The following is a 10136-nucleotide window of genomic DNA, read 5'->3' as shown; positions in this document are numbered from 1 at the left end:
CAGTTTCCCCGTGCCCTCCGATAAGCAGATCGCCCGTGCAATCGAAGCACAGTTTCAAAGAGACAGTTACACCAAAACTGCGTGTGCCTAATGTCAGGATTTTCGCTCTCTCTCTTCTTTTTTTTCTTTTCGGTCTCTTCCTCAAAGTGTTTCCTCCCCCGGCCTTCCCCCTCCCCCTCGGGCTCTTTCGTTTCAATCGGTAAGTTGGAAGTTTCTTCGCCCGTTTAGCAGTTCTTGTGGTTTATCTGTAGATATTTTAGCTTGTTTTGTTAACGTGCTTTTTTGTTTGCTTGTTTGCCACCAATGTCAGAGAAAGTCACACGGGTGCAATGTTGTGTTTGCCTTTTTTAAGACGCCAGGAGAAACTACCTCTACCTGCAAGAAAAGCGCACGATGCCACTTGGGGATAGGAGTCCTCCGACGGCACCGGGTGAGTGCGGATTTTACTCCTCTTTTACACTCATAAATCAAGTAACTTCACGCGCGATTTTTGTCCGCTGGTACCGGAATGGGTGAGAGCGCCATTCTCGCAGATCCCTGAGCGTGCTCTGCCTTTTCGGTCACAGCACGGAAATATTACGGGGGCTAGGCAAAATTCCCCTCCACCACTCATGTCGGGGGGAAATGCCCTCTATCCATCTCTGCTATATGAACGACGATTTTAGCATGGCGGGTATGGGTTGTTTCTGTAATGAATTATTTCTAAAAATTCTGAGCTTGTAATTTGAGAAAAAGCTACAGGCTTATCGCACCTCTCAGGATTGTGTAAAGAATGGTAATATCCCTAAATTTCCAGGAAAAAACTGAATGCCGAAAATTTGGGGAGATCGAGGAAAGAGACCTTGCAAAGAGCCGTACTGAGCTGGGTTTTGCTTTGAGTGTTCCAGTGGAAAAAATGCGTCCTTAAAAGGGATCACGGACAACGTTCATGTCCATGAGAGAGCTCCAGGCACTCTTCCTTTGTCTTCCCGCTCCCCAAATTCCATGACTGGGTTCTGCATACGTGCCAAAATCTCGGAACAGGGGCGGAAGTTTAAAGGATGGCTAGAACTGATGTGCTCAGTGTGCTCATCCTTGCGGGTGGGGGCAGGCGCGCTGGTGCGTGGGCAGGACCCGGAATGGGGCCCTCCGCGGACCGACTTGTTCTCCTTTCGCTGTCCTGATGTGGCGGAGGGGAAGAACCGCGGCTGGCGGCCCAGCCGGCGGATGACTTCGACCCCTCTGCTCCTGCCATTTCTGACCTCACGAAAATAATTAATGTTTTTAATATACAGCAAGTTGAGTTTCCCGTGACGCTGTGCTTGGGACGCCTCAGCGCAGGGGGTAGCGGTACCGAGCGCCTGTCTCTTTCGCATCGCAGACACCCACCCCGGTGCAGGGAGACGAGCGCTCGCACACGCGCAGCACACGCCGGCGGTGACTCGTGACGGACCCGCCGGCGCGTTGCGCGCCCGGCGCAAACCCCTCCGGGGACGGCCCCGTGGGTGCCGCCGGGCGCCGGCGGAGCCGCGCACGCCCCGCGCTGCGGAGAGCGGCGTCCGTACCGGCGTTTCTTCGGCACGGCGAGGACCGGCGCCGCCAGCCCCCGGCGCCTTCCCGGCGCAAGCGAGCTGCCGTGCCCGCACACGCGTGTCCGCGGGGCGCGGCGGGGCCCGGCGCGGCGGCGGCGGCGGCGCTGCGCCTTCCGCGGGCTGGGGGCGCTCTCGGCCCGCGGGAGAGCCGCCCCGCCGGGCCGCGGGCACCGGCCGCGCCGCGCACGCCACACCGCTCGGCGCCTCTCCCGCGCCACGGCAACCCCGCCCGGCCCCACCACGGCGGCTGGCAGGCCGCGTTTGTGCTCGCAGGGCCCGAGTCCGCGCCTCCTCCCTCCCCTCAGAAAGAAGGAGAGACCTGAAGTGTCCTTGTCCGCGCAGACTTAGCGTTGCGTTCTTCTAGCTACCAGCAGACAGATGCTGCCCTAGAGAAAGGCGTTTGAAGTCCTCTTCCCGAGATACAGTCCGAGATGCTCCGATCCAGTAGTGGGATTGCTAAACTCACCTCTCGCTCCACCGGAGCAAAACAAACCTGGGAAAACTTGAAAAACAAAAAAATAATTAAACAGCCAAAATAAACAAATAACCAAAGCAACTACCAGCAACCTCCCCTCCTCCTCGTCTTCAATACCGTGTAACAGAATACAGTATCAAGCTAGCGAATTAGGCTGAAAGCAAGCGGATTTGCTGCTCTCAGTCGGGGAAATGAATGCAAAGTCCATTTCAAAGAATTATCTCTAGGGAGTCCTCCGAGTGTATTTGGGGTTATCCGTGATTTGAGAGGAAAGACTAACCGAGAGGGGGTCTGAGAAAAGCCTGCCATTGTCACCCTACCCTAAGGTGAGTAAAGCATCGCTGTAAAGCTAGCTGCAAAGAACTGCTTAACCTAAGCCCGAGAGGTGAAACCTCTCCTCGCCCGGAGCCGCCTGACCAGGGAGCCTGAATTTCAAACTACAAAGGCGGCACGAAGCCTGGGCTCTCTTGGTTTGATTTTTTTTTTTTCTTTTTTTTTCTTCCCCCCCCCCCCCCCCCCCCGAGGTGGAGAATTTCGCAGGGGCATCTTTTACAGGAAAGTAGAAACACGTGAAAGGAGCTCTTCCCCTTCAGGGCGCTCCCTTGAAAGTGCCGGAGGAACAAGGTTTGCAGCGGCCGGCCCACGGGGGAGACCTCGCCGAGAACCCCATTAGCTTGGAGGCCCTCCAAGCTAAGTGTTTGCCCTGCACGGTTCGCTAGTGGAAGGAAGAGAACCCCTCTCCGTCGCCTCTCGACCCCACACCCCCACCTTGCTTGTTTTTACTTAGAAATTATCTCAAGTATTTAATATTAGCTAGTCTGCGAAGTAATTACATCCAAAAGGAGACACGTACCTGCCAAAAACCTGACCGAAGCCTGGCTATAGAGTAAAAAAGAGGAACCCTTTCTCAGTCTCAGAACATAACTAGGGAAAAGAAAAAAAGAAAAAAGAAAAAAAAAAAAAAAGAAAAAAAGAAAAAAGAAAAAAAAAAAAAAAGAGAGAAAGGAAAAAAAGTTGTATTATCATTAAAAAAAAAAAAAAAAAGAAAAAGCATAATCTCATTGTGAATCATAGCATGTCCCATAAGGATGCAATGCTTTTATAAAATAAATACATGTAATATTCCCTGTTTACCGAACTGCCAAACTGTTCTTTTGAATCAAAAATCTTGGCGATCTATACTCTGGCGATCTATACTCTAAGTTGCAGCCACCTATACTATAAGTTGCGCTTCAAACCTTTTTATGGTGCTTGCATGCCCAAACACACTTTTATCCCCACACCAATATGTTTTCTAATGGGGATGATGGCTCCGATTAGACTTTTCACTAGACTCCGAACAAAACAGAGCTGGGACAGATTATTAGGGAGGTCTATGGCGGAGCATGGTTAAGCACATCACATAATCATTCCTATATCTAATGCTGTGGCTTATAGCTAACTTCACAGCACGCTTGTGATAAGTAAATCTCCTTTTAGATTTCTGAGCTGCACTTCTGATGGCGGGTGCATCTAGAGGATTCTAAATGCAGTCTGGATTTTGTACCACACTCACAGTGGTACAAAATGGCAAGGGTATTTTTATTAGCATACAGTATACACACACTCCTATGGGTTTATGAGAAAACAGACGAGAATCCTGCAAATTAAAATGGCATTGTTGTTTCATCAATGAACTTTTCCCTCTATATTTATCTTTCTATAGCTATACATATACACGTGTGTGTATATGCATGTACACATTTGTCCGATCTTTCCTGACTGTGAAGGTGTCATCTAGCATTCATCAGAAAAGGCAGTTCTTTCCTTGCTTGCTTGTTTATTCTGTTTGAGCAAAGCTGTTTGTTTTGTTGGGAAGCGTAAGTTGCCTTTAGTAATGTCATCACTATCATTTGTATTTAGGAGGAAGGGTAGGACTTATTACCTCTATTTTTATTACCAATTCAGTGAAGGTAAAAGTACTAATAATTAAATACAGATCTCTGATTGCAGGTTGGAACAGCAAAATCGATTTTCTCTTCATCAATAAGACAAGTGTTGAGTAGCTTGCTATTGATTAGTATGTTTATTTATGCAGATCTTTAGGTATTTGCTTACATATTTCGGGTTCTTTGTCTGCTAATTATTATACCAGATTGGTTTGAAAGAAAGAGCTTAGACTGGGAAACATACTTGACAGAACCATTCTTAGCTAACCTGATAGTGGATTATTGCAATCCAATAAGTTTAACAAATTACTTATACGTGCTTGCCTTTCGAGCAATTAGGAAACCGTTTCAGATTAAAATCCCTTGTTGCATTCGGGGTCGGTTCATTTAAATAAAAGGGCATTATGTTCAGATATTTTCCAAATGAAAAATATGTTTCTGGATCCCCAGATGTTGAACAGGAGTTGATGTGTGCTTCGCCTTCCGGGCCCTTAGCTTCCTTTGTAAGTGTAAAACACCTTCCCAGCAACAGAGTGGCCCCTGGGGTTTCCTCATAGATGGAATCTAAGGAGGTAATCTGAATATCGAAATCAGGAATCGATATATTAAAAGAAAAGAGCCTACCAAAGAAAACAAAACTAAACAGAGGGATCGGCATCCAAATATCAGAGTGCTCGAAGCAGGCGGTATTTTGTGTTGCTTTTTTGGCTTAACGGTTTAATCGGTCCAAAAGGAATCGCCCCAGCCTCTCCGCTGAAAGATCTATCTTCCAGCCATCCCCTCTCAGGACCCCAGAAGGCTGATTTTTTGATCTATTTTTTTAACCCACTCTTCTTGCCGACGCCCGCATTTTCTTTCGCAGCCGTTCCGGGAAGGGCTCCGCTTTATCGATACCTTCCTCGCACGGCTCCGACTGTGCCGACACAGGCACCTCGGCGGCGGGGAGCGAGCTGGGGAGCAGGGATAGCTGGCGGGGCCGGTGCGAGAGCCAGGTGCAGGGAGGGAAGGCCGGCTCCGCAGGCCCCACGCCGGCCGCGCTGCCCCGCGGGGCGCAGCCCCCGCCGCCCCGGCCGCCGCTTGCCCGGGGAGCGGCGCGGCGGGGGCCTGAGCCGCGGGCTGGGGAGCGGCAACAGGACCCGCGCGGTGCTGAGCAAGTGTTGAAGCCTTCTTCACTTATCCCTCTCGTCTTTTGCTTTCGGCAGATTTCGGTGCCGGGGGGGGGTGGGGCGTGGATTTTTTCCTCCTTTTTTTTAACCTCCAGGAACCACTGCTTTACAACCTGTAGAGATAAGACAGCCTCGCATCAGATGATCACAGAGATAAGTAATCTCTCCCCTCGGCCAGCGGTATAGCTGACCGTATGCTCTTGAATCTTAGAGCGCTAAGTCTTTCCTGTGAATGAACGAGAAAACACTCGACAGGTCGTGAATAATCGTTTTAATGAGTGTGTAAAAGCGTGCGACGGGGTGCACGGAGCTGTCGGGTTAAACAAACAACTTGTACCCTGACGAAATCCGATTGTTAAAGTGCAAAGTGGTGTCAGTCCAATTTCCATCCCAGTTCTAAAAACCACAGATCTAAGTCGCGGGAGTCCAATTTTCCCCATTAAGAAAAATAACAATATTTTCTGAACGTAAGTGCGATCGTTCCTAATGTTTCGCCTTCGGCGAAAAAAGACCAGTTGCACATCAGAGGTACCAAAGCTATTTTTATTATTCTTTGTTATTTTTAAAGCGATAGTTAAAAAGTGTGTAGTTGACATTTTCCTAGATATTATCAGATCTATGCGGTAAATATTTTCCTTTTTTGTGTGTCCGTCGCCTCCCCCCTCCGTATGTGGTTTTCTTTTTTTTTTTTTTTTTTTTTTTTTTTTTTCACAGATCACTGGAGGCAAACATCGAATTAATTGGATCTCAATGACTGAGGTTGGTAACTTTGTATTGAACTAAGGTTATCTCTGTCATAGTATTCAGGTGTTTACAAGACATTTTAGGAGTTTCTAGAAAAGGTAAAACCAGACAATCCAAACGATAAAATTTAAAGGGTGTTACAATATTGTACACACCAAATCCAAGTTATACTACCCTTGTGCAGGGAGATAACACTCTATGGGTCTGTAATAATCTATCTAGAGATTATAAATTCTGAGGGAAAATTGAGGTGTTTTTTGTTATTTGGGGTTTTGGTGCTGTTGTTGTTGGGTTTTTTTTTGGGGGGGGTGTGGTGTGTGTGTGTGTTTTGCTTTTTGGTTTTTTTTTAGCCTGACATTGGAATAGCCATGTGTGTTTCCTGTACAACTAGAGGGCCTTCCTTGCACTATTTTGTAAATGCAAATACCACTCTTCTAAGCCCAGTGATTTTTTTTTTTCAAGGTTAGTAATAACGAATATTTCCAATGTTTATTGTTGCTAAAGACTTTCAGACTGCAGGTCTGGCACTCTCTATGAAGAGTCATTTTCAGATGTGTCCTCCCTTTTTTTGAAAGTACTGGCTTCAGCAAAGTGAGGTGAGGGAAGGCAACCCCAGCTGGAAACCAATGCTTTTTAAAGTTTCTCTGCTCTTCCGATTAATACTCGATTTTTCAAAAATAATATGACATTGGAAAATGAACGATATGACAAGATGTATTACTAGGCTATAGACATAATGGGGTTCCAATGCAGTGGCATGAATGTGAAATTTACTTTTGATACATGTGGAAGTCAAATACCGCCTTTCATGAACTAGATAGGAGTGTCCATATGGCTTTGGGCTCAAACTGATTTCCACCATTCATAGCATTTTGAGTTAAAAGGTAGTTTTTGGGTTTGGTTTGGGGATAGGTGTTCGGGTTTTGGTTTTGCTCTGGTTTTGATTTTTTTTTTTTTTTTTTTCCTTTGGGGGGCGGGGGATGGTTATTTGGGTGTTGTGTTTTGTTGTGTGGTGATTTTTTTGTGTGGTTTGTGGTTGGTTTTTTTTGTTTGTTTGTTTGTTTTTTTATTATTATTATTATTCTCCTCACAAAGACAGTTTCATGTTGTCCTTTAGAAACGATGTAGGCATTGAGAACAGATATCAATGAATTTCGTATTCCCAAGTGTGGCAGAATCATCTCTGTATACCTTCCTCTGAAACCGGCGATAGAAAGCAAAGAGAGAAAGAAGTAAAGAGAGGGAGAAAGGGGAAGAAGGGGAAAAAAGACAGTTCAGCCCTGCTGGATTAGGTAGCAGATCTATAACTAATGAACCATACAATCATGTAACAGTATTTAACAAGCATCTGACGAATGTTCTGGGCATTTTCAAACATGGCTTTGTTCAGACGATATGATTTGAAAAAACATCATTGCCCGGACCAGCGTGAACGCTGGAGACTCAAAACCAAAATGTTCCCACCGTTTTCCTTAGCTCCCTGCGTGAGAAGAAAAGGGACATAGGCTCAGTCCCACGGAGGAAAGAGAGAGGAGAACGAAAGACAAAGCACAAGGACATATGCCTCCGGAGCACAACGGGACAGAAGCCCGCACCCTGAGAACTAGGGAACATTTCTCATTCCCCTGATAGACTAATGCCTTCCTCCTGCAACTGCAATTTCCTTTGCAACAAACCGTGTATTAAATGGGCATGGTGTGTAGTAAGGACCTATCAGTTTCCTGCTGTAGTTCTGCTAATAAATAAAATTCTAAGTGTTCAAAACACTCTATCTGTCACATTCACAAGATAGGTACTGCAAATTCCTGTTGAAAATATACAAACAGGAATCCAAGAGGTTGCCTCTGTTTTTGTATCTCTCTCTCACAAGAAATGCACTATCAAAACATTAATTATATTTGAAAGGGAACAGATTATTTGTTTGAGAAAGAATTACATTCTTGAATTTATATTCCACGCAGACCTCTCCTCCTGTCTGCTGAGAGGGTTGAACTGTAAATCTGTCTCAAATTATTTACCCCTAAAATGTAAGTAGGTGTGTCACATTAGAGTAGTAGAGAGATGGGAGATAATCTGTAGGTGCTTTTAGACACCTCTGTGGGATGGGGCGTTAGAGAATGTCGAAATGAACACGAAATTGCAAATCTAACATGTGAAGAACATACACACTTATTCTTTGACAACGAAAATACAAACGCACGTAGACACACAGAGTTGAACCTAGTTAGTTATTAAACACGATGACTCACAGGAGTTTGGGCCCGCAGCTCCTTTTTGTTTAGTTGGTTTTGCTTTGGCGCTTTTTTGTTTTGTTTTGTTTAATTTTTTTGTTTGTTTTGGTTTTTTATAATGCTTTCATACACATCTTGTGCTAGCCGATAGTTTGAAAAACTACTAACCGTGCGGTGAGTCATCACTTAAGTCAGGAGAACTCTCTTAAAGATTGTACCTTCTTTCATGCTTTTAAAAACACTAATAAAGGGGTTAAATAGGTGCCCTCATACCTTTACTTTTCTTTTGAGAAAAATAGTGATTTAGTGGGACTTCATTAGGAGCTCTTGAAAAACTCTCCTCCATATCTGCCTTTTCCACTCTCTGCTAACCAGACCTTCAGCATTTCCTACCTTCAGACGCCGTTAGCTATCTCAGCAGCATCGTCCTCCAGCATTGCAAGTGTTTTGGCAGGAGCTAATGGGAACTGTCCGGTCAGAAAGTTTTTGGTGCTGTCGTGTCATGCTTGGGGAAACTCATCACTGAATCGGTGCCCTTAGCTTGAGGAAGCTGCGTTAGCACCAGGTCCAGCAGAGCTGAGCCCTTTTCTCTATTCCTGTATTTCTTGAGCCCTGGGAAACCCAAGCCATGGGGTCTGAAGGGCGGTCGCAGGGAGCACGGGAAGGTGGGGGTGGGCGGACTTTTCTGCCTTGGATGTGCCTGGGATGTGTTCTCTCCCTGATTAGGTATCTGTGGAGGAAGAAGGTGACGTGACAAGAAAAGCCTGACAGCCAAAGTGGGAACTGTCCGGGAGAAGGATCCGTGATGAATGAGGTCTGCGAAATCATGATGCACAAGCAGCCCAGGACAGACAGTGTGCTGGCATCAAATGCCGTTTTTTGTTCGCTAGAACCATAAAGAAAAATGGGGGGAGGGGGTCTGAAGGTGAGGTGGGGGAGGAGATCCTGGGGAGTGGGTCAGTGAGGATTGGGAGGGAGAGGTCGGAGAAGTTAGTGGCTGTAATGTTAACTTGCGTTCATCGTCTCCACGGGAGAAGGAGAAGCTGCGCTTGTAAAATGAGCTAGAGCCCTGATGGGAGGCAGAGGCACCGTCGGAGCGCTCCGAGATGCGGCTGTGAAACGTGGATCCCGGCCGACTCGAGGGACAGTACTTTATAAAATAATCTGTCCCCAAATCTTCCAGGCAGGTGTCCTAGGTTACGTCAGGCTCTTCGATAATCTTCGACTCATCGTAGGGAACAAGTTCTGCCCCAGGGTATGGGATAGGACGGGAAAGGCCGTTGAGAAGCCGGAGAGACATTACTACATAAACTAAAATCCTACTTGAATGTCAAACATTATTTAATTCCTGGAGTAATTTCATGCATAACTGGAGCTTCTTTTTCGGGTTAGGCGGGAAGGGCTGCCGTGAGCAAGCCTGTAACTTCTTGAATTGTTTTTGACCGTGCACTGTATTGCCACAATGCCAATAAACGCTTTAAACGCGTCCTGCTAGCGGCCATCAGACGCTCCGGCCCCTCAGGCCCGGTCTAAACGAGATCTGGCCCCGTTCGGGACTGCTGGGTCTCTCCCTGCTTTCGGGCGCTCTTGGCGCTCTGGGAAAATGGGGCTGGGTGGGCCGGGGTGTGTTACACTGACCTCTGGGTTTTCTTTCCTCGGAGGGGCCAGTCTTGGCTTGCAAGGGGTCGCAGAGGCAAGGGCTCGCTTCGTGTCAGCGTGTTCAGGATTTCAGGACTTGGAGTTTCGCGGCCGGAGACAATCCTGCCTGATTCGTGCCGGACTGAGTGTGTGTGCCTGCGAGGAGACACAGCTCTCCCTGGCACGGATTCTCCGGTGGGTAGCATGGCCCGTATCGCTCACCCTTTCGGTGAATGCCAGCAGATGGATGCAATTAAACCACTGCGGTGCTCCCTGGCCGGACACGGACCCAGGGTGTGAGAGACTCGGTCATTATGCAGTGCCTATGGGCTGCTGTTCGCCGCCGACATCTGTAACAGGGAGGAGGAACGAATCATGGGTGC

General features: G+C 47.2%; 1 long non-coding RNA gene across 1 annotated transcript; it reads left to right on the top strand.

Annotated features, from left to right (window-relative positions):
* Positions 1-369: 369 nt before the first annotated feature.
* LOC120754374 (uncharacterized) lies at positions 370-8975 on the top strand. Its single transcript, XR_005701405.1, has 3 exons — positions 370-430; positions 5855-5899; positions 8842-8975. It is a non-coding gene; the product is annotated as an uncharacterized LOC120754374 (long non-coding RNA).
* Positions 8976-10136: the final 1161 nt, after the last annotated feature.

This window comes from Hirundo rustica, chromosome 6 (assembly GCF_015227805.2).
Source record: "Hirundo rustica isolate bHirRus1 chromosome 6, bHirRus1.pri.v3, whole genome shotgun sequence".
NCBI lineage: Eukaryota > Metazoa > Chordata > Aves > Passeriformes > Hirundinidae > Hirundo > Hirundo rustica.
Note: the sequence above shows the minus strand (reverse complement) of the source record. Positions and strands in the feature narration are given on the sequence as shown.